This window comes from Orbicella franksi, chromosome 6, assembly GCF_964199315.1.
Source record: "Orbicella franksi chromosome 6, jaOrbFran1.1, whole genome shotgun sequence".
NCBI lineage: Eukaryota > Metazoa > Cnidaria > Anthozoa > Scleractinia > Merulinidae > Orbicella > Orbicella franksi.
In genome coordinates, this window is record NC_138150.1 from 8,462,997 (window position 1) to 8,488,783 (window position 25,787).

The 25,787-nt window shown below is 39.6% G+C and overlaps 1 protein-coding gene and 1 long non-coding RNA gene across 2 annotated transcripts in view; one reads left to right on the top strand and one right to left on the bottom strand.

Moving 5' to 3' along the window:
* Window positions 1–25,787, top strand: part of LOC145490432 (uncharacterized) — a 125,777-nt gene that overhangs the window by 7,703 nt on the left and 92,287 nt on the right. The gene's annotated exons all lie outside the window — the stretch shown is intronic.
* Window positions 5,509–25,520, bottom strand: LOC145491167 (uncharacterized). Its single transcript, XR_014049778.1, has 2 exons — window positions 25,246–25,520; window positions 5,509–6,841 (listed from the first exon to the last, which is right to left on the bottom strand). It is a non-coding gene; the product is annotated as an uncharacterized LOC145491167 (long non-coding RNA).

Consider the following 25,787-nt stretch of genomic DNA (forward strand, 5'->3'; position numbering starts at 1 on the left):
TTGGATTTTTCATTTCCCATTTATGGTTCGAATTTTCCAACGCAGGGGATTGCGTTAAGAGAGAGGATGTATATGCCAGTGAGTAATACAAAGTAAAATTTCTCCTATATAATATAAAGACAAATTCCGGCTCTCGTCTTTTCAGATTCAAACCAAGGATATATACAGACCCTTCAGTTTCATGTTCTATTTTCATGTTTTGAATCTTACATTTTGAATATAACATTGAGTCTTAGCACTCTGTGACAAAAACAAAAGGCGCAAAATGAAGTTTTAATTGAGAGAAAAGAAGCTTTCATCTAGAACTAAACATGGCAGCAGGTGGGGAAAATTCAAAGCCCACTAGCTAGTCAGCGTGCGGTACATGACGTTTTGATATAAATAACGTTTTAAGAATTTAAAGGTGTTCGATCATGGGCGCTCTCTGATTGATCGAGCGATCGTTGCCAATTAACAAATCCTCATGAATACAAAAACCAAAGTCATCAGGTCAAACTAAATTTCATCTTCTGAGACAGCATATTTCGTTCATTGAATTTTCTTCAGCATTTCTTATCCCTTTTTCTTTTGTTTTTTCAGTTTTAACTTTCTCAGAAAAAAATGGAATTCAAGGAAACGGTTTCAAGATGACTGAGCTAATGATATGACCAACAAATATTCGATCATTTCGTAGAGCTAGCTGAGGGCTATCTAAACTGTTTAAAAGAACATCGAAAGCGTTACCTGTGCAGGCTTTTCTCTGTGCTTTCGGCCATCTGTTTGTTTGATTGGGTTGTGTTTGGGCGTTCGTTCGCTTTGCGCTCGTTTGACTGTTCATTTCTCGGCCTTTCATTCAGATCTTATTGCTTTGGCTGGGTCAATTTAAAACTTAGCGAGTGCCGAAGCTCCTATGTGCTAACTTCGAAACAGGCAATCCCACAGCGATAAGGGTTTTCTCTCTCTTTTTTAATAGAATATAAACAAAAATACAATTGGCAGTCCTTTTTATATTTAAACGAGAACAATGCTTCCCGCCTTCAGAAAAAGCAGTTCAAGTCTTCTGGAACAATATAATAGGTTTATTTCCATTGAGTCTAGACAAGTTTACCACAGAAAACGTCTTGACTTAGGATTAATTGCAGCCGCCGACATCTAAGATATGACAAGGGGATGAGTTAACGTTGAATAAGGAATGACTCATAGTGTGGATCTCGCCAGTCGATCATGTCCTTGTGTCCGGTCTTTTTAGTGCTTATCCTGGCAGAGTACACATTCACAATGTCGAGTCCCAGCCGAGCTTTAGCTTTACTCCCGCGCGCCCTATTGAAGACCAATATCTAGGAAATTTGGTAAACCATCGAGCCAAAAGAGAAATGATTTTCAGGTGATTCAGTCCGTACGACATACGTGCGCCAGTGCGTACTTACGCATGTCCGACAGATGCGCAGATCTACAAGCTTTCAAGGTCTTGTTTTCCGTTTGTTACGAAGAAACTACCTCTGTTGGTCTTAAATGGAATGGAATACATTCAGCAATATTTAAGAGGCACCGAAGAAGAAAGGCAATGGGTAGATATTCATTAAAACTTTGCCACTGAAGAATGCCGGGATTCTTTTATTTTATTTTCTTCAATGGCAGCAATTTAGACAGTGATCAATACACTTTTAACTGTGGTTTGAACACAGATTTCGATTTAGTGCAGCTTTTAATGCTTCGGTTATTGGATTCGATATTTTTAAAGGCGAACTCGCAAAAAAAAGCCAATCAAATTCATCTCGTTCTCAAGTCTGCCAGTATTAAAAGTTTAATCGAATGAAATTATTTCTCTTCGTCCTCAAAACAGAATTCAAAATCCCTCCAACGAGCGTTGATATCACCAATAACATCTTGTCTCTCTGTCTTTATAATATCAGTTTCTGGTAAAAGACTCGTTATTAATGTATGTACTTTAAGGTAATGCTGACACCAAATCATCATTTCAGCTCCCAAAGCTCCATCAATTGCAATTTAAATTTTGGAATTTCAGGATGCTGACGTCTACCTATTGGTTACGACCTCACAATTGCTTGTACTGGATCAAAATGAGAGGAGGGTGACGCAGTCCCGTTCTCGGAACAACCCTTTCGAGTGCAGTTGTTTTTTAGAAGCGCAAAGGTTAAAGAATGCGGGGGTAGCTATTCCGACAGAGAAGATACAAAATCCTGCAAGCTTGGTATTGAGAAGGCCTCGAGCAAGAATTCTGGCCAGTATGGTTGCATTGTGACCAATTTTATGAAGTGTAGCGCAGCGGCACGTACTTTAAATTTAGAAAGTGAGATCTCTTTATACATGCAACTAGAATAACCGTTATTTGAGCTGAGCGCGTGTTACATTTTATGGCTGCACAGCTGGAAATTGTAGGGCCCGAATGTCTCAGACTTTGTGTTGCCGGCATTAGAAAGAAAGAAAAAAAATCGTGGCCACATATTTGGCTCGCCTATTCAGTCCAATACGCACCTCGCTCGAGTTCCGTTCAATAACATATATTTATCACCTCGCTTATGAAGCTTTTTTTAACTGTAGAAGCAAGTGAACATTACGAAATATTATATGTTTGAACTTTTTAAAAAATATATACTAACACGGAATAGAGAAGAGACATTATCTTCGTATAACCAGTGCAGCGCTTTACCTTAACTAGCTATCAAGTCAAGCGTAGTCTGTTGTTATAACCCCAAACAAAGAGGCCTCAGTAAGGTAGCCTACGTCAAAGGCAGTTCACACTGCTGGTATAGAACGTAGCCTGAAGGGCTCGTTTTACCAGTGCGAAACATCAGCCGACATACACAGAAGCAGTCACGTCTTTATAATTAGTGACTTTCATTAGAACAATTTCCAAACGAAATAGTAGCAGACCAAAATCCCATACAAGTGCGCATCCCTTACAAGGGCGCGCACGATCAGTTGTTCATTTTGGAAGCCATCCAAATTAATTCTAATTGGTACTGGATAGTGTCCAAATTAACATATAATTTGGAAAGGTCATGCGCAACATAATTTAACAGCAAATAATTTGACTCATGCCTGTCTAGTTTGAAGTAAATTAATGAAAAGTTCCTTTGACATGAAAATTAAGCTCTGCCTACGGCATCGATTGATGTCCGCTTTCCTCGTTTTTTTTTTTTTTTTTTTTCAGTCCAAGTTGGACACGATTACGTATAGAAATTGCGTTACTTAACAGCACCTTTCAGATTTCTGCGTATGTTGCTTATGCTTATGGTTATGTGCTTGTGAAAACAAGCCTTACACGCGAAGGAAACATCAGACAAGGTAAAAACTCACGTCCATTATAAGTGACAACCGCTTAAACGGAAGCCCTCTGTAAAGTTCGATTTTATTTATCTTGTTTCAAAATTGTTAATCCCAAGCCAAGGGGGGCCTTAGTAAGGCGACTGTTATTAATTAAGGGGACATGTATAGTTTCTAAAGTTCTTTTCTCCCGCCTAGTCTCAAGATATTCCCTACCCTTTAACCTGCAATAACGAATTCCTGTCATCTTTTGCAAGGTAGGACCAGGTGATGACAGACTACCCTCCCATAGCCACCACTCACTTTTGGCTCTCGTTGGTTTATGTGATGATTGTAAAATAATCGCATGTCAGATAAACGATAAACAACTGCAGCAACTGAACGGTATTTTCGGAAATATTTCAAATAAATTGAACCCAAATAAGGTTATTTTGGATAGAATATGACGAAATTAGAATTTTCATGACTTAAGATTTTTTCTTTTTGCTATTTACAGAAATTGGGTCTTTAAATATATTTATTTCCGGAAAAAATCCATCTAGTTTTGTTAAAGCTTAACTTTATGTGCAGTGAAGGTATAATCACTGGAAAAGTTGAAAATTTACAGAGTATGTAAATAACATGTAATTAACATGTAAATAATCAAAAAGAGACTGTAAAGAATAATTTACATGATTTTTCCCCTTTTACATGTTTTGGAGGTTTCATGTAAAAAACATGTAAATATTTTAAGTGAAACATGTAAATGATGAAGAAAACACTGTAAATGTTTCAAAGCAAAGGGCTAAGATCATGTAAATAACATGTAAACTGTTCCTGCAAATACTGTAAATAGCCTGTAAATTTCTTGTGATTCGACCTGGAAACCCGTAAATAACATGTAAATTTAATACAGGGAGGCTGCCATAATACTGTAAATAACATGTAAATAAAAAAGGGGAGGCTGTAAACAACATGTAAATAAAAAAACGGGAGGTTGTAAATAACATGGAAAATGAAAACAGGAGCATGTAAATAACGTGTAAATCAAAAAAGGGAGCCTGTAAATAACATGTAAATCGAAAAAGGGAGCCTGTAAATCGAAAAAGGGAGTCTGTAAATAACATGGAAATCAAAAAAGGAGCCCATAAAGAACATGTAAATCGAAAAAGGGAGCTTGTAAATAACATGTAAATCAAAAAAGGGAGCCTGTGAGTAACATGTAAATCGAAAAAGGGAGCCTGTAGACATGTAAATCGAAAAAGGGAGCCTGTAAATAGCATGTAAATCGAAAAAGGGAGCCTGTAAATAACATGTAAATGAAAAAAGAGAGCCTGTAAATAACATGGAAATCGAAAAAGGGAGCCTGTAAATAGCATGGAAATCGAAAAAGGGAGCCTGTAAATAACATGGAAATCGAAAAAGGGAGCCTGTAAATAGCATGTAAATGGATAAAGGGAGCCTGTAAATAACATGGAAATCGAAAAAGGGAACCTGTAAATAACATGTAAATTGAAAAGGGGAGCCTGTAAATAACCTGTAAATTGAAAAAGGGAGCCTGCAAATAACCTGTAAATTGAAAAAGGGAGGCAGAAACCCTGTACGATAAATGACTTGTAAATAATAACTTGAAGAAAAATGCATGGAATGTACTGTTTTATTGTAATCAAATCTGTTGACCTTAATTATAATAGTAGAAAATATGCAAATTTATACAGAATCAGAAATTTATTGCAATCAGAACAAACTCAGTAAAATTCAAATAGTTTTTATATGCCTTGACTAAGGTTTACAAAGTATACATTGCAACAAATAAAACATGTTTTCTTTTCTATCTATCCATAACAAGACGAGTTAAATGTAATTTTGTGCATGGCCAAAATATTTTAAAATACCATGACTGAGCTCCTTTAACCGAATTCAAGCACTTTTCAAGAAGACTACTAAATTCAAGACCTTTTCAAGATTGTGCGAAACCATGTCATATTCAGCTCTATTTAATTCATAAATAATAAAATGATTAAGCACTTTACTGTTGTCAGCTACAACTAGTAAAAATTTTGCAATTTAGGTGTATTACTAAATTAAAATTGTTTGCAAATGGATACCTGTCTTAAATATATACTAAATCCACAAAGTCAAATGTAATATAATGATAATACCTTTGTCATAAAATGAATGAATAAACTGTTTTTCCTACTAAGTAATTAATGTAGGATTAAATTAGTCTTAATAATTATTATGGAAAATGGGGGAGGCACGATGGCCTCGTAGTTACATGCAGTGTGCTCAACTCCTGATCGAACGATCCGGGTTCAAGCCCTAGGCGGGTACATTCTGTTGTGTTGTTGGGCAACACACTTTACTCTCAGTGCCTCTCCACCCAGGTGTAAAAGTGGGTACCAGCGAATTTAATGGTGGGGTAACCCTGCAATGGACTGGCATCTCATCCAGGGGGAGTAGAAATAGTCCTAGTCGCTTCTTGCTACAGAAAGCGGAATAAGCTCCAGCCTGTTGGGCCACGTGGCTCGTATGCAGACTTTACCTTTACCTTATTATGAAAATTACTGCAATGTAAGTGTGAAGTACTGATCAACTTTTTTTCATAGAGTGAATTGCTCTGTTGAAATAACAGAAAATAGGGAGAAAAACATTTACCACAAGATAGAGATTGACATTTTAAATTCATCATAAAAACATTCGTGCCAAAGGAATACTACATTGCATAACATAAAACAAGGCTTCTGACATCTTTTAGGCTATGTTTACAAAGTCACAGTTTCCTTCTTTTTCCAAAACTGTACGGAATCCAAACAGTACAAACATTTTGGACCCCTGACAAAACATTCACTGTAAACAATATTCAAAATTTTTCTTTTTCTTTTTGTGATAAACAAAAACTGTACTCTAAAAAAAAAATTCGTAGGGGCCTGTTGAAATTGAAAGGCCTATCTAGTACCATAGTTCCCATAACACATCATAAGTTAATAAATTATTGTTCTGGTACTACATGTATGTAAACATAGCCTTTTCTTTTTATGATGAAATCTCATAGCTGCTGTACTGAACAATAAGTATCAACCTAGCAATCTAAGATATTTAAATTTGATGCTAATTCACTAACACAGGTACAGTGTAGGTGATACTTCAAAGCATTAAAAAATAATGTTTAAAGTGGTTGAATTTATGCCAGAAAGCTGCCAGAGCATATCAAAATGGTGAAGGTCACCATGTTAGACTGTAATGCACCAGGGGCCCATTTCTCCAAGGTCCCAAAAAGTTTTCGCACCCAGAAAGCCATACCAAAATCTGAAATCTTACGCTTACAGAGCTGTTTTAATCGCTTATTCTCAATATGAACAGAGGTTTCCTTCACACAAGAAGTTTCAGGCATATACAGCTCTTAGTTTTTAGACACAGCTCAATTAAAGATGGCTTTGTGGGCCCAAAAAGTTTCCAGGACCTTCAAGAAATGGGCTTTGGACCCCTTATAGAGTCATAAGTACTGTAGACTTCTCAGTGGCTGATTTTTTCCTGATCAAGCATCAATGCCAAGGAGTATGCATGTATTGACCACTCTCCATTTTACTTCATCCTACAAGTAACATAAAACATTTCATTAAATAAGTTATGTCTAAGTATGAATCAGCAAATTCTGTGTATGATATCAATCAGTGAATTTTACACTGGAGTTATTATTTTGTTTCTTATCATTCCAATTTATACTGTGACCTTTGAAACCGGACTGTAGCCGGTCATGTTGACTGGCCAAAGTAATTTTAGCTCGGTCATGTCTCCTTTCTGACCGGTTAGGATATTTACGCAAAGTAAACCCACAAATATAGTTTGTTTGTTCCAGTCACTGCTAGACCGTTTAAAAATTGGCTTAATATTTTTCCGAACGGATTTAACCCCAGTCACTCGAATGGCATTCCTATCGATCTTGAATGCATGACAAACAGCAAGCGAATGGTCTTTAGCCGTTCGAACAGATACATGTATGCATTGGTGTATGTTTTCATTAGAGGTCATAATAAAAAAGAGATTAAAAACTCTCAGATTTACAGTTGGGGATTTGATTGTTTATTCGAGAATGAACAACCTGACCATCTCAACATGACATGACTGGTCAACATGACCGGCAAGTGAAGTTTTTGGCCAGTCAAGTCACCATTCTGGCCAGACATTGCCCGTTGACTGGCCATTATTTTGAGCCCTTAATATTCATCAATCAAACAGATCTTACATCTACATCTGTAGCTACTGTGTGACAAAAACTTTGCATCTCTGATTGGAAGGCACTGAATGTCAGAGGATGTAGAAGAACTAAACTCAAAATGTGTGGCAGTAAATATTCAATGCTCACTATCCTCTACATTGTAATATTCATGCACAATAAATCAAACTCCTATCAAACAATGTTTAAATAATAAGTCAAGTTATTTGCAGGCACAATTTGATTGTTTCTTACACGCACTTATGCTCTATTGGTGGACAAAGGTACAGCTGATATCATAAATGTTTGTTTTTGTTTCCTTGTTATGTATTACGAAGCAGATAGACTCTATGTTGTCGCGCATCTGTTCAGTAATAGATCACAAAAGACATCAAAATGTGGTAAGAACATCAGTGACACACGCCTGAAAAATTCACAGATTCTGCGACACACTCTGGTAATGGAAATGTGAATATTTTTTGTTTTTACCACATTTTGGTGTTATCTGTGATCTACTGAGGGCAGGAAAAACCCAGGTCTGATTTCCTCAGCCAAGTAAATTTTGCTCTTGGGCAAGTGAAAATAGAAGTTCAGTGGCCCGGCGGCACGTGAAATTAAAATGTAGCCTCAGTAGTCTTGTGAGTCTGACTAAAAATGCCAGCTTGATAAATGATAATTTCCAGTCATTCCATTTCAAAACTTAAGACCTAAAGATTAGTTAATTATTAGGTTGAAAGCAAGAATTAGTTAGGAATCCAAGCGTACTTCATTCGCATTTGTCCTCTGACTTCCTTACTGGCCACCACACTGGCAACTAATATTTAAATGGGGGCAAATGAAAACTTGACTGGCCCGCTGGGCAAGTGACTTACATTTTTTTTCCTGCCCTGCTACAGATGAATGAACAGATGCATGACACATGAAACCTACCTGTATTTGGTAAGAGCCCAATTTCATACAAGTAAAATGTACAGCTGTAACAGGGCTCTCAAGTGCTGTCTGGTCATCCCAGGGTAAGGCAATCGATTGAAATGATCCATAAATTGATATAAATCAATAAATTGAAATTAATGTAAGTGTTATCAGTGCTATCAATCAATTGAAAGAAATTCATACTCACATGCTAGAGAAGTTTCAAGTTATTGATTTGATTTTACCAAATTTATCAGTCAGTGGAGAATCAATTGAAAGTTGGCCTCTCTTTGTTAGTTCACATAAACTGTAGAAAAATTGTGTCCCTCAACACAATGTTTGATTGTAACTTTTTTATGTAGATTTCAAAGGCACTACCAAAGACCCCCAAAACATAGTCCCTGATACATGTATGCCAGCAAAATATTCTGTTTACAAGATACAATGTTATGTTTTTATGCAATTGTATTCATGATTTCATATTTCACTTTATATTTTTTGTTCATTTCTTTCTTATTAAATGTTGCTTAAAAGATAAGCTAGTATCAGCAAAATTGATAATGCTTATTGAAAATTTGATCACAATCGATTTCTCATGACGAATCCTTTTATTGATTTCTGATATCATTGACTAATTCCTATTGATTGTTATGAAATAATCGATTGACTATACTGTGTCGTCCAAGACAAGTAGATTTTCCTGCCTGGGCAAGTTACTCTTCCTTTTTTTTCAAGTCCTGTGTAGTTTTCACGACAGTTTGAGGTACATGTATATCTCTTTATAAAGCATTGCAGTTTTTTTTTTTTTTTTTGTGAAAGAAAATTTCACAACATTTAACTTACTATCAGCACCAGTGGGTGCAATGTCCATGTACAGTTGTGTAGCATATTGTAACTTGCATGTAGGTACAACTGTAGACACTTGAGTAACTTCAGAATACTTACACTAGCATAAGAGAAATTTCTCTGCTGAAGATGGCACATTACATTTTAGCTTACTAGCGTTCACATCAGAGGGCAACATACATGTAACCTTACACACTAAGGTTGGTAACGTTACCTGACAAATAGGGGCGTCTGACATATAGGGGCGTCTGACATATAGGGGCGCTATATCAAAATACCAAAAGTTTATCATTACCTCTGCATGGTTAATGTGTCACACTACCAATAAATGGTTTGTGTTAAAATGACAGCTTTTGACTTCTAATCAGTAGCGACTATTAGAGGAAGGAAAAGACTAATAATAAATCGGTTCGCTGAGCTGAGGTTCGAAGAATGGAGGTGTCAAGAAATCTACATTCACTAGATCCACAAATTTTCTACGTTTCAGTATGAATAATGCGGAGCATTTTTCAGGATTTCGTAGTTCTTAAGAGATCTATAAATGGCTGAGTTCTACTACATGTATTGCGACTCAAGTTCAGTAAACTTTAATTTGAATGGGACGATCTGTTTGTGAAATTGTTACAGAATTGATCCAAACAACTTAAGCCACGCGCGGATCTGGGCTGTTAGGTTTTGGTGAATTCATCAATGCTTCATGTTTTCAAAATTGATTAATTTATCGCGTAGTCTCTTTCGCAGCCGTTATTGCAAAGGAATCTGCACCGTATCTATGACGGGAAAAATACAATACTGATCGTTTTCAATGTCACGCAATAAAAAAAAAATACAACACCATACAGTACTAGTGGATAAAGTCAAGAAATAGATAAAGAAGATCATTATTTTTCTTAGTGTTAGGTCTTTGCGTTCTCCCAGACTTAAGACATTCGTAGAAATGTTTCGCACGAAATTACGGAGCTCACAGTATGGAAACGCCGTGTTGGATTACTTTCGTGGTCAACCAATATGGCGGCCGGAAATATTACGCAGCTTATTTTCGCTATCTATGCTATTGATTATCTGTATTGAAAACACCAGCATTTACGATTAAGCACTTTTCCTAATGCTCTAACTTCTAAAAAGGCTAAATAACTTGAGTTAGATACATATTTTTCGCCAAACGCGATCGCAACACCGTGTCACGTTCCACTTGCATCAAAAATACGCTGGTTGAAGTGTAAACAGATTTAAATTAACCGTCTCTTATGCCTGGCTCTCAAGTTTTGTTTTACGTAGACGTATTTAGAGAGGTAAGATTGGAGATATTAATAATTCCCATTTACGGCAAACAGCATATATTAATGTTTTGGCATTTCTCTTGTATACCTCACGCACCTGACATATAGGGGCACATGACATATAGGGGCATCTGACATATAGAGGCATCTGACAAATACGGGCATCTGACATATAGGGGCATCTGACAAATAAGGGCATCTGACATATAGGGGCATCTGAAAATTAGGGGCATCTGACAAATAGGGTCGTCTGACATATAGGGACGTCTGACAAATAGGGTCGTCTGACATATAGGGACGTCTGACAAATAGGGGCGTCTGACATATAGGGGCATCTGACATATCGGGGCGTCTGACATATAGGGGCACATGACATATAGGGGCACATGACATATAGGGGCACATGACAAATAGGGGCATCTGACAAATAGGGGCATCTGACATATAGGGGCATCTGACAATTAGGGGCATTTGACATATGGGGGCGTCTGACATATAAGGGCGTCTGACAAATAGGGGCGTCTTACAAATGGGTGCATCTGACATATAGGGGCACATGACATATAGGGGCATCTGACAAATAGGGGCGTCTGACATATAGGGCCACATGACAGATAAGGGCATCTGACATATAGGGGCATCTGACATATAAGGGCATCTGACATATAGGGGCATCTGAAAATTAGGGGCATCTGACAAATAGGGTCGTCTGACATATAGGGGCGTCTGACAAATAGGGGCGTCTGACATATAGGGGCATCTGACATATCGGGGCGTCTGACATATAGGGGCACATGACATATAGGGGCACATGACATATAGGGGCACATGACAAATAGGGGCATCTGACAAATAGGGGCATCTGACATATAGGGGCATCTGACAATTAGGGGCATTTGACATATGGGGGCGTCTGACATATAAGGGCGTCTGACAAATAGGGGCGTCTTACAAATGGGTGCATCTGACATATAGGGGCACATGACATATAGGGGCATCTGACAAATAGGGGCGTCTGACATATAGGGCCACATGACAGATAAGGGCATCTGACATATAGGGACATCTGACATATAAGGGCATCTGACATATAGGGGCATCTGCCAAATAGGGGCAGCTGACATATAAGGGCGTCTGACAAATAGGGGCGTCTTACAAATAGGTGCATCTGACATATAGGGGCACATGACATATAGGGGCATTTGACAAATAGGGGCTTCTGACATATAGGGGCACATGACATATAAGGGCATCTGACATCTAGGGGCATCTGACAAATAGGGGCGTCCGACATATAAGGGCGTCTGACAAATAGGGGCTTCTTACAAATAGGTGCATCTGACATATAGAGGCACATGACATATAAGGGCATCTGACATCTAGGGGCATTTGACAAATAGGGGCGTCTGACATATAGGGGCACATGACATATAATGGCATCTGACATATAGGGGCATCTGACAAATGGGGGCATCTGACAAATAGGGGCATCTGACATATAATGGCATCTGACATATAGGGGCATCTGACATATAGGGGCACATGACATATAATGGCATCTGACATATAGGGGCATCTGACATATAGGGGCATCTGACATATAGGGGCATCTGACATATAGGGGCATCTGACAAATAGGGGCATCTGACAAATAGGGGCATCTGACATATAGGGGCATCTGACATATAGGGGCACATGACATATAATGGCATCTGACATATAGGGGCATCTGACATCTAGGGGCATCTGACAAATAGGGGCGTCTGACATATAGGGGTACATGACATATAATGGCATCTGACATATAGGGGCATCTGACAAATAGGGGCATCTGACAAATAGGGGCATCTGACAAATAGGGGCGTCTGACATATAGGGGCACATGACATATAATGGCATCTGACATATAGGGGCATCTGACAAATAGGGGCATCTGACAAATAGGGGCGTCTGACAAATAGGGGCGTCTGACATATAAGGGCATCTGACAAATAGGGGCATCTGACAAATAGGGACATCTGACAAATAGGGGCGTCTGACATATAAGGGCGTCTGACAAATAGGGGCGTCTTACAAATAGGTGCATCTGACATATATGGGCACATGACATATAGGGGCATTTGACAAATAGGGGCGTCTGACATATAGGGGCACATGACATATAATGGCATCTGACATATAGGGGCATCTGACAAATAGGAGCGTCTGACATATAAAGGCGTCTGAGAAATAGGGGCGTCTTACAAATAGGTGCATCGACATATAGGGGCACATGCCATATAGGGGCATCTGACAAATAGGGGCACATGCCATATAGGGGCATCTGACAAATAGGGGCCTCTGACATATAGGGAGATCTAACAAACAGGGCCATCCAACATATAGGGGCGTCTGACATTTAGGGGCATCTGACATATAGGGGCATCGGACATATGGGGGCACATGACATATAAGGGCATCTGACATATAGGGGCATCTGACAATTAGGGGCATCTGACAAATAGGGGCGTCTGACATATCGGGGCGTCTGACATATATGGGCACATGACATATAGGGACATCTGACATATAGGGGCATCTGACATATAGGGGCATCTGACATATAGGGGCATCTGACATATAGGGGCATCTGACAAATAAGGGCACCTGACATATAGGACTGAGAGATATTGGCGATGTTGGTTTTTAAGAGTTTATCGGACATCATGGTTTTTTCCTACAAATGTATTCTGTTGCCATTCATTATCTTTTGAAAGTGGTCACTCTCGTAAGCGGACAGTTCTAGTTACCACCGCCGTCACAAAACCCTGTTTGAACACCCATACAAACTCTGTATTGAGTAATTCCCGCCAACGGAAGCTTTATGTGAAAATTCTCTCATTTCTATCTCGCGCGCCTTCCAGCTACTGTACTTAGCTCATGCTCACCCACATTACATTTGAAACTGAGACAATTTCTGATCTTTAACTTTGTGTGAAAAAGTTTCTCATTTCAATCATTCGCCCTCTCTAAACTGTACTTAGCTTGTTTTTCCCATCGAAACGGGGCCCATTTACATTTGAAAGACAACAACGGATTTTTGACTTTGTGTGAAAAAATCTCTCATTTCAATCATTCGCCCTCTATCAAATGTACTTAGCTAGTTTTTCCCATCAAAAAGGGGCCCATTTACATTTGAAAGACAACAACGGATTTTTGACTTTGTGTGAAAAAGTCCCTCATTTCAATCATTCGCCCTCTATGAACTATACTTACCTAGCGCTTCCCCATGAAAACGGGGCCCATTTACATCTGATAGACAACTACGGATTTTTGACTTTGTGTGAAAAAGTCTCTCATTTCAATCATTCGCCCTCTATATACTATACTTATCTAGCGCTTCCCCATGAAAACGGGCCCTATTTTCATTTGAAAGACAATTACGGACTTTTTTTTTTTTTTTTTTTTGTGAAGAAGTCGCTCATTTCAATAATTCGCCCTCTATATACTGTACTTAGCTAGCGCTCCAACATCAAATCGGGGTCCATTTTTATTTGGAAGACAATTACGGATTTTTTTCTTTATGTTAAACAGTCTCTCAGTTCAATCTTTCGCCCTTTTTCTACTATACTTAGCTAGCGCTTCCCCATGAAAACGGGCCATATTTTCATTTTAATGAGAACTACAGTTTTTTTACTTTTTGTAAAGAAGTCGCTCATTTCAATCATTCGCCCTCTATATGCTGTACTTAGCTAGCGCTCCCAAATCAAATCGGAGCTCATTATCATTTTTAAAACAAGTACTGATTTTTTACTTTGTGTGAAAAAATCTCTCATTTTAATCATTCGCCCTCTCCATAATGTACTTACCCGGCGTTCTCACATCAAATCGGGGTCCATTTTCATTTGGAAGACAATTGCGGATTTTTGTACTTTGTGTGAAAAAGTCTCTCATTTTAATCATTCGCCCTCTATATGCTATACTTAGCTAGCGCTTCTCCATGAAAACGCGCCCTATTTTCATTTGAAAGACAATTACGTATTTTTTCACTTTTTGTCACGAAGTCGCGCATTTCAATCATTCGCCCTATATATACTGTACGTACTTAGCGCTCCCACATCAAATCGGGGCCCACTTTCATTTGGAAGACAAGTACTGATTTGTGACTTTGTGTAAAAAGATCTCTCCGTTCCATCATTCGCCCTCTCCATAATGTACTTACCCGGCTTTCCCACATCAAATCGGGGTCCACTTTCATTTGGAAGGCAATTACGGATTTTTTACTTTGTGTCAAAAAAGTCTCTCATTTCAATCTTTCGCGCTCTATATGCTATACTTAGCTAACGCTTTTCTATGAAAACGATCCCTGTTTTCATTTGAAAGACAACTACGAAATTTGTTACTTTTTGTGAAGACGTCGCTCATTTCAATCATTCTTCCTCTATATACTGGGGCCCATTTTCATTTGCAGCACAAGTACTGATTTCTTACTTTGTGTGAAAGAGTCTCTCATTTCTGTCATTCGCCCTCTACATAATCTACTTAGCTAACGCTTCCCCATGAAAACAGGGCCCTTTTTCATTTGAAAGCAAACTACGGAAATTTATTACTTTTTGTGAAGAAGTCGCTCATTTCAATCATTCGCCCACTATATGCTGTTTTTAGTTAGCGCTCCCACATCAAATCGGGGCCCACTTTCATTTGGAAGACAAGTACTGATTTTTCATTTTTTGTGTAAAAATCTCTCATTTTAATTATTCGCCCTCTACATAATGTACTTACCCGGCCTTCCCACATCAAATCGGGGTCCATATTCATTTGGAAGACAATTACGGATTTTTTACTTTGTGTTCAAGAGTCTCTCAATTCAATCTTGCGTCCTCTATATGCTATACTTAGCTAGCGCTTCTACATGAACACGGGTCCTATTTCCATTTGAAAGTCAACTACGACTACCGACCGACTACGTAGACTGTGATGATTTCTGGGGCAAAGTGGAGCTCTCAATGATTCTGCGAGGATTCTCAAATCGCACAATTCCCGAAATTGAGGTGAATCCTAACCTCCTGTTCTGGTCTCCCTTCATCGGACGCCATACAAGGAAAGGGCCATTGCTGCTAAACACCGAGCACAGAAAGGTCAGCAGGAGCACTGGCGAACTAGAAAGTGAGTGTAGAGAAATTTCAGAGGAAAGACTTCTTGAACTCCTTCATAACTCCACCTACAAAGAAGTACAAAAATTCGCACAGTCAATTGGTACTCATCCGAAGGGATCAAAACTGGATGTCATCATGCAGATTAAGCAGGCCATTTGCAAGGACGATGAAAAGTTTAAGAAGGCATTTAACAAGATTTGGGGTCGCTCTGGTGGATGGGTATCTGGGACTTGTCCGCACGGCGTTATCTATGCTTTGAAGTTTGTTCTGCGCGCAGAAAGTCCAAGGGATTACATTGATCTTATTTTGTCCATGGCACACCAGCCAAATATCGTGGTAAGTGATATAGCCAACATGCTAGTTGCACATGGACAAAAGAGAAACAGAGAAATGTTTAACCCGCACAACGGTATGGTTGCGGAACCGACTAAAGAAAATGTGCAAGAGGCACTTGAAGGAAAACTGGAAGTATCGCTGCCATGGTTAAACGACAACTACGTAGCTGGCAATGACAAAGGCAGTACTACAAAGGTGCACCCGGTGACTGGAAGCGATAAGCATTTATGTCTCTTTGATCGATTGCACGAAAGAAACGCAAAGAAAGATGAAGAGGCATTGAGACGAGTAAGGAATATTAAGGAATTGAAAGGAAACCTTAACACGCAGAAAGATGAGCAGCTCCATCTCCTATACAATCACGACACTAGATATTTAAACCAGATGAAACCAGTAAACCACATTTTTCTATTTCGTTCAAACATTCACATTCATAATGAAAGGATCAACCGACGTCAAGAAGACGGACTTAGAGCTGCTTTTAAACACCAGATAAAAGTAGATGAAAACGGTCGTGCTGTCCTAGATAAAATGAGCAAAATAGTTGTGAAGAGGAAGGGGCATCAGAAGCGGAATATTGCAGGTGACATGGATAACGATGCTCAACAAGGCACTCCGAAGAAGATGAAGTCTGAATCGTGCGACCCATCAGGCTCAGGTTCAAGAAATCAACCGACAGCTGACCAACAAGCCACTCCAAAGAAGATGGAGCCTGAATCGTCCGACCCATCAGGCTCAAGTTCAGGGAATCGACCAACAGCTGCCCAACAAGCCACTCCGAAGATAACGAGACCTGACTCTTCCAAGGCATCAGTCGCGGGTACAAAAGATCAACCCAGTGATAACCAACAAACCACTACGGAAAAGATGAAACCTAAATCACCCCAGTCATCAGTCTTGGGCAGTCAGAATGGCCCCATTGACGTTGATACAACTTTACAGCGCCCGCTATCTTTGGCAGATTGTTACTGGATCCAAGATTTGGGGCTTAAGGATCGGGACAAATACCTCATCATGAATGACTACTGGATAAATGATAGAGTCATCAATGCGGCAATGAAACTGATGAGGAAGATAGCACCGAATTTCGCCGGTCTGGCAGACGTTATCTTAGCAAAGAAAGATGGTTTTCCCCATTCGCTCTCTACAGACGGATTTGTACAAATTGTAAATGTGCGGGGCAACCACTGGATAACTTTGTCTAATGCGCAAAATCTCAGGTTAGAAGTCTCCATATACGATAGCCTTCACGGGGTGGACAAAAATAAAGATACAAAGGTTAGGTACCCCATAAGCGTTGAACAGAGCGTTTGCCAAATAATGCAGCCTCCCAATGATGTAACCTTTTTGGTTGACGACGCGCAACAACAGGAAGGAGGGAATGACTGTGGTTTATTTGCAATAGCCTTTGCGACATTGCTGTGCGTGGGAAGAGATCCAGCGAGAGAGCGTTTTGATCAAAAAATAATGCGTCAAGAGTTACTCAATAGCTTCGAAAAAGAAGACATGGCTTTGTTCGTCGAGAAAGCCTGCAGCACTTTCCAAAAAACAGACACGGATATTCTTTATGAGTGGCGCTGTCCTGTTCATTGTCACTGTAGAATGCCTGACGATGGCAATGAGATGGTGCTATGTATTGCCTGCAAACGTTGGTTTCACGGTAAGTGCGAAATGGGTAATTTTAACAATGCACAGTGGCGGTGCAAACCTTGCCAAGATGTCTTCGAAAGGGAGCAAAAGAAGGAAACTGAAAGGAAACAAAACGAAGGCAAAGTGCAGCAACTACGGCGTGTGGCAGCAAATTACCCAGTGGAAAGTAAGCGCGTTCAAGAGCTGTACACGGCAATTGCTGGAATTTACCAAGACTTTCCTTTCCCGGATGGCAAAACTCACATCGGATGCCTGTCTGCTGAAGACCACGCGAGCGTAACCAAAGACACGACTAGGAAGCTTGGTTGTACGCATTATCTCCACAACCCTAAGTACGACTTCTACATTGTCATCTTTCACGAAGAGTTAGAGACAGATGCATCATTTTTGAGTGTTGTCATACATGAAATGGCACACGGTGAACAAGGTGCAATTTCTACATCTCAACAACCCCACGGTAAGTTATTCAAAAAGATTGGAAAACGTCTTATCCAGTGTGTAAAAAGTAAACAGGCCGAACTACCAAAACCTTACTGTAATGTAGAAATAAACGAGGTCACTGTTCTTACGGCAAAGTGTTAAGGGTTTCCCTCCTTTTTAGCATTATTTTGATGTATGTAGTAAAGGCACGCCTACTGTTGAGAAGAACAGCAGAATGCCGAAAACGCGGAAAAGTGTACATAGCTGACTCCTGAATTGCTTAATTAGCCTTCAGTTGAGACGAACAGCAGAATAGTGCTGACTCCTGAAGTTTTTTCATTAGCATTCAGTTGAGAAGAACAGCAGAATAATGCTGACTCCTGAAGTGCCTTAATTAACCTTCAGTTGAGAAGAACAGCAGACTTGATCACACTTTAAAAGCATTGCAATGGTGAATGACCAAGACCGTGCAAGCATTCCGCATGATGGATTATGCACGCCTGCAATGACTTGCATGTAAGAGGAAAGACATGTTTAACGGGCAAGGAAAAACAAATCGAAAAGTTCAATTTCAAATTGTCTTTATTTCAGGTAAGCAAGATCTCGGAAATGTCGGGAATCCAAGCGTGTGAAAGTAAGAATATGTTAAACTTATTTTAGGCAATGCAGCACTAATCAATGCAGTAGTTTAAATTATAGCAATGCTGATTCAACTTTCTGGCACTGAAGTAGAAAACAGTGACTCTAGTTGTTGCCAATTCATACTCGTCTCAGTTGAACTCGTCGCCAAGGTGATATTTTTCTCATCACACCTGTTTTAGTCTATTGATAGTTTTTTTTTTTTTCGGGGATCGTTAGGTGATGATCGTAGATCCCGTCGTGAAGACCGCGAAAAGAGGAGACTACAAGAGAGGGCCAAGCGTTTTGGTCTTGACAGAGGTAAACAATGGTTGTCATATTTTACTTGTATCAATTAGAATACGTATTATTACTTAATTCAAGATGAGAGGAATAGCAGTGACTTCTGAAATACTTAACTAAGTAGACGCAAGCTGTGCAGCACACTTCATTTAATTACGCTCTTGCGAGATTAAAATTACCCATGCTCCTTGCGTTGTAATAGTGGAAGTTGAAATTTCGTGAAAACCCAAAACGAAAATCGACGAGGACAGTACATAGCTACTCAGCAGTCCGGGCCTCATAAAGGGTAAGCCAGGCAAGAGCTTCAAGGCCCTGAAAAAAAAAAGTGAAGGTCCAGGCTACGAGTGTGCATTGCCAGGTAGTTTGTATGACAATTTCGTATTTTCCCTAAGTGTTTATTCGGTAACTATATATGCTTAGTTGACCACATTGATAAGTTTCCCTGTGATCATTAGATGAGGCGCGAAGAAACCGTCAGCAGGAGGAAGTTGAGCGACGAAGAAAGGAGGAGAGGGAAAAGTTAATTGAAGAAAGGCGGAAAAGAGATAGAGGTAAACCACTTCAGCTCATATTGCAGAAGCATCGTTTGTACAGCGATGCTACTGTTAGACATATAACAGACCTTTTTTTCCAGAACCTACGCCTGAACGCCTCCTTAGATATCCTGTCAGATGACCTATAGGTTTAATTTTATTAAACAGAAAAACAGAAAAACAACCGAAGATTTTTTTTTTTTTACAATGGGGAACTGACTACCTTAGATATTGACAGACAATTTGGCGGGAAACAAGCACCATAGTCCTGGCAAAAGTAACTTACAAATAGTGGCAAGTCTACGATACGGACTCGAAAACCACGAACCTTCTGTTGAGATCGCAAACTGATGTGCAAGATAGGAATAGTCCAATTGATCATCGCACATTCGGTTGTGAAGCACAAAGCGAGAAGAATTATTGCTTATAGAGACCTATAGCGAAAACGTCGGGAAGACCATAAAGTCACCCCAGCGAGGGCTTCAGTTTGTGCTGCCTCTGAAATAGTACTAAATATCAAATAAATCTTTTCAATTTTCCAGAGGCAAACAAAGGGAAATGCTGGAATTGTGGCTGAAAGGGCCACCGCTTTTATCAGTGCCGAGCCAACAGAACTCGACAAAAAAAGTTGAAGCACATAAAGGCCAAACCACAGCCACAACCACAGCCACAACCTGGAATCACCATTACGTTTAATGTCCAGACTGTAAACTTCAAACAATAAGATAATGGTAACGATCATAACAATAAAAAGCATTTTTTCAAATTCTGCGAAACAAAAAAACCGGCCATTTTCGTGTTTGTCCTGTCTATTGTTTGAAGTTTACACTTTGCACGTTAGAATGAAATTTTATTTTTAATATTTACCGTACCTATTAATTATATAATATTTCATTAACTTAGTTAGGCAGTTAGAAATGAATATTTCGTGTTGGCTTCAAAGTAATTAAAGAAATTGTTTAAAGAAGCCATATAATTTATGTAGAGACAAGTTAAACTGAATTAACACTTACTGAAGTAAATGGGGGTTTTAGAAAACAATATTTGTAATGAAATCAAGTTAAAACGAAAAATAGTGGCTGATTGTCTTTTTCGAGCACAATAGGTAACATTTTCAAAGGAATTTTAGAATCGATAAGATAGTTTTCATTGATCTTAATTACAACATCGTAAAAGGTACTTAGAACCAAATCCGATGGCGCAAAAATTGAAATACTGCTGGCATGTGACCCATTGCTGCGAACGCCCAAACTTCTTTATTGTTTTAGAAATACGATGTATATGTATTTACTTGATATACAATACTTGCTGCTGGACATAAGTGTAAACAGATCCAATCTTTATTTGTTGTGAACATCATAAGTCAATTATGTGGTGACTGACTTCACAAGTAGTTGATGTCTTTTTGCAGCTGACAAAAATAAGGCAAGTTGTCACCCCTGAAATCCCCACAGCATTTCATCTTCTGTAATTGGTTCGTTCGTTGTTGTGTTCAATCATTCTTGGACTTATGATATAACCAAGAAATTACTACTTTACTAAGTTTGGCGGAGAGGAGGCTAATTTGGCGTTCATTCTTTATTTATAATGCACTCCAAATTGATGCAGGCGGTTTCCTGATTTTGAAATTTACATAATAAATGAGTAATCGTACGAAAGCGGCTGGGATCAAGGATTTAATCCACTGTTGATTTACACTGGTAGTGTAAATACTTAATACTTGTTAGTGCACTCTGATTTATACGAATACATATACTATATTGCATGGTGAGAAGAACCATTTGAAGTTTGTAACAGATATGATCCACGCCGATTACGATGATCCCTTCTATGGAACATAAATCAACTATCAATGGAATTCCCTGCTTTTATTGCTGTATAGTTTAATAGTGATCAGAGCTATATTTAAAACAGCTGTAATAGAAGCAAACAGGTGTAAAAAGGCCTGCCTTGGAATGGCAACAGCTCACATTTATACAGAGAATTTCGGATGTGCTATTGAACCTTAAATCCGATGCCCCTATATGTCAAACGCCCCTATATGTCAGATGCCCCCATCTGTCAGATGGCCCTATATGCCAGACGCCCCTATATGTCCGAAGCCCCTACATGTTACATGGCCCTATTTGTCAGAAACTCCTATATGTCAGACGCCCCTATTTGTCGGATTCCCTTTATTTGTCAAATGCCCCTATATGTCAGACGCCCATATATGTCGGACTCCCCAAATATGTCGGATTCCCCTATTTGTCAGATGCCCCTATATGTGAGACGCCCCTATTTGTCAGATGTCCCTATTCGCCAGATGCCCCTATTTGTCAGATGCCCCTATTTGTCAGATGCCCTATTTGTCAGATGCCCCTATATGTCAGATGCCCCTATATGTCAGACGCCCCTATTTGTCAGACGCCCCTATAGCTGGTTTTCACACGACGTCACTAAAATTCGAACTACAAAACTATTGATCTCCCTGAGATTTTACTTTAATGATGTATAAGAGCAGCTAAAAAGTAATATTCACACAAAGTTTTGCTCCGAATGGGCTCTTGGTTTTGTGATACAATACGCTTGAATTTCTAAGCTTTTACGTGACGCGGCATTTACATGACGGCCTAGAGAGCTGTCAGCATGGTTAAAAAAGTGGCTTATTTCGGGGAACTTGGCTATCTGAATAGTTCATGTCTTAGGAAAAGTATTATTTTAATGTTTTCGAGTTATTCCAGGGATAAATTCACGCTTTTGTAGCAAAACTCAGTGACAGATTTTTCTGTTGGTTTCCGGCCGCCATGCTGGTGCCCATACGGATGGGCATCAGCATGGCGTCTCCATACAAATCTCTATAAATTTCGGTAAAACATTTCTCCACGTATCGCGCATAAGAAAAATTGCTTTGACCAGAATTTTGGCGAGAGTCTTTGCATATTTACCTTCTTTCATTTTCCAGATTCTGGACTTTATCTATTGAACGGTTTTGATTTTTATTTTCATCTATTTTGAATGGCGTGACACTGAAAACCAGCAATTTGTCAGATGCCCCTATTTGTAAGACGCCCCTATTTGTCAGATGCTCCTATTTGTCAGATGCCCCTGTATGTCAGACGCCCCTATTTGTCAGATGCACCTATTTGTCAGATGCCCCTATATGTCGGACGCCCCTATTTGTCAGATGCCCCTATTTGTCAGACGCCCTTATATGTCAGATGCCCCTTTTGTCAGATGCCCCTATATGTCAGACGCCCCTATTTGTCAGATGCCCCTATTTGTCAGATGCCCCTATTTGTCAGACGCCCTTATATGTCAGATGCCCCTATATGTCAGACGCCCCTATTTGTCAGATGCCCCTATTTGTCAGATGCCCCTATATGTCAGATACCCCTATTTGTCAGATGCCCCTATTTGTCAGACGCCCCTATATGTCAGACGCCCCTATATGTCAGACGCCCCTATTTGTCAGACGCCCCTATTTGTCAGATGCCCCTATTTGTCAGATGCCCCTGTATGTCAGACGCCCCTATTTGTCAGATGCACCTATTTGTCAGATGCCCCTATATGTCGGACGCCCCTATTTGTCAGATGCCCCTATTTGTCAGACGCCCTTATATGTCAGATGCCCCTTTTGTCAGATGCCCCTATATGTCAGACGCCCCTATTTGTCAGATGCCCCTATTTGTCAGATGCCCCTATTTGTCAGACGCCCTTATATGTCAGATGCCCCTATATGTCAGACGCCCCTATTTGTCAGATGCCCCTATTTGTCAGATGCCCCTATATGTCAGATACCCCTATTTGTCAGATGCCCCTATTTGTCAGACGCCCCTATATGTCAGACGCCCCTATATGTCAGACGCCCCTATTTGTCAGACGCCCCTATTTGTCAGATGCCCCTGTATGTCAGACGCCCCTATTTGTCAGATGCACCTATTTGTCAGATGCCCCTATATGTCGGACGCCCCTATTTGTCAGATGCCCCTATTTGTCAGACGCCCTTATATGTCAGATGCCCCTTTTTGTCAGATGCCCCTATATGTCAGACGCCCCTATTTGTCAGATGCCCCTATTTGTCAGATGCCCCTATATATCAGATGCCCCTATTTGTCAGATGCCCCTATATGTCAGACGCCCCTATATGTCAGCTGCCCCTATATGTCAGACGCCCCTATTTGTCAGATGCCCCTATTTGTCAGATGCCCCTATTTGTCAGATGCCCCTATATGTCAGATGCCCCTATATGTCAGATGCACCTATTTGTCATATGCCCTTATATGTCGGAGTATACAAGAGAAATGCCAAAACATTAATATATGCTGTTTGCCGTAAATGGGAATTATTAACGCCTCGAATCTTACCTCTCTAAATACGTGTACGTAGACAAAACTTGAGAGCCAGGCATAAGAGATGGTAAATTTATATCTGTTTACAATTCAAACAGAGTATTTTGATGGCAGTGGAGCGTGACATGGAGCTACGATCGCGTTTGTAGAAAAATATATAACTATCTCAAGTTTTTTAGCCTTTTTAGAAGTTGGAGCATTAGGAAATGTGCTTAAATCCAAATGCTCGTTTGCTCAATACAGATAATCGATCGCCTAGATAGCCAAAGTAAATTCCAGATGTTTAAAATATTTCTGGCCGTCATATTTAGTTGACCACGAAGGTAATCCAACACGGCGTTTCCGTACTGTGGGCTCCATAAAGTTCTGTGAAAAATTTATACGAATGTCTTAAGTTTAGGAAAACGCAAAGACCTAACCGTACGAAAAATAATGATCTTTTTTACCTATTTCTTGACTTTATCCACTAGTACTGTATGGTGTTGTATTTATTTTCTTATTGGGTGACATTGAAAACGATGTATTGTATTTTTCCCGTGATAGATACGATGTAGATTCCTTCGCAACAACGGCTGCGAAAGAGACTACGCGATAGATTGATCAGTTTTGAAAACATGAAGCATTCATGAATTTGCCAAAACGCGTGGCTTAAGTTGTTTGTAACAATTCTGTGACAATTTCAGGAACAGATCGCCCCATTCAAATTAAAGTTTACTGAACTTGAGTCGCAATACATGTAGGAGGAGACTTCGGCCATTTATGACTCTCTTAAGAATTATGAAATCCTGAAAAATATTCCGAATTTAGAAAGTTTAGGACTTAACAAATACTGACAAAGAAAGCATTCGTTGTAGTGGATCTAGATGGATCTTTCTTCAGTGGATCTAATTGGATCTTTCTCGACACCTCCATTCTTCGAACCTCAACTCAGCGAACCAATTCATTATTAGTCTTTTCCTTCCCGTAGAAGTCAAAAGCTGTCGTTTTAACACTTTTTTATAAGTCCAGAGCTGTCATTTTAAACCTTTATTACTAGTGTGACACATTAACTATGCAGAGGTAATGATAAACTTTTGGTATTTTGATATAGCGCCCCTATATGTCAGACGCCCCTATATGTCAGACGCCCCTATTTGTCAGGTAACGTTACCAACCCCGTTCACCTTACAAGAGAATGCATCAGAAGGAATCATAAGGTGCATATAAGCCAATAACAAATGTCGCATGCTCTTACTCGGTTATCGAGAACAGATAATAACAGATAATAAAGCTCTTTATGCACGGCAGGTAAAGTCGATTCCACAAGCAATGTAACTTCTCCTTGATAATGACCCATTCACAACCAAAGGCAACACGAAATGTATACGTATCTTGACGTTACTTTACTCTACTCGTTCAATTCATGCAAAACTTGCTTACCTGTTGTTGTTGTTGTTGCCTGTAATCGCTATCTTCAGCTTCTGGGTTACGGAAAACTTTGCCTTGAAACCGTGCACGATGACGAAGCGAAGGTAGAGTGGATTTTGGCCCGCTAAAACAGAGCCCGAGTCCGATGCAAGTTCCAACAAACTGCCAAACATGGCGGGAGAACCGAGAAGACCTGGTACCTAACATGAAGACCGCTGATTCCTGTTTGTTGGAGATCGGGCATTCACAAGGCTAGTATGCTCTTACAAAGGGACTAGGATAACAGTGACGGCAATGAAAGCACAGAACGGCAGAGATCACACACACACACACAAAAAAACAAAATGTCATTTTGGGTTGCGAAAAAAAGTGAGCTATCATTTTCGGAAAGGCGATAAGTCCTAACGTTTTCGGGAAATGGACAAAAAAGCCCTAATAAGTACGAGATACTCAAGCTCCTCTAGAATAAACGAACAGACAAATTTTTTTTTGCGCAACCTAAAATTAACCTACAGAGCTTTGAAACTATACCAGATAGCCTAAAACAACGTTTC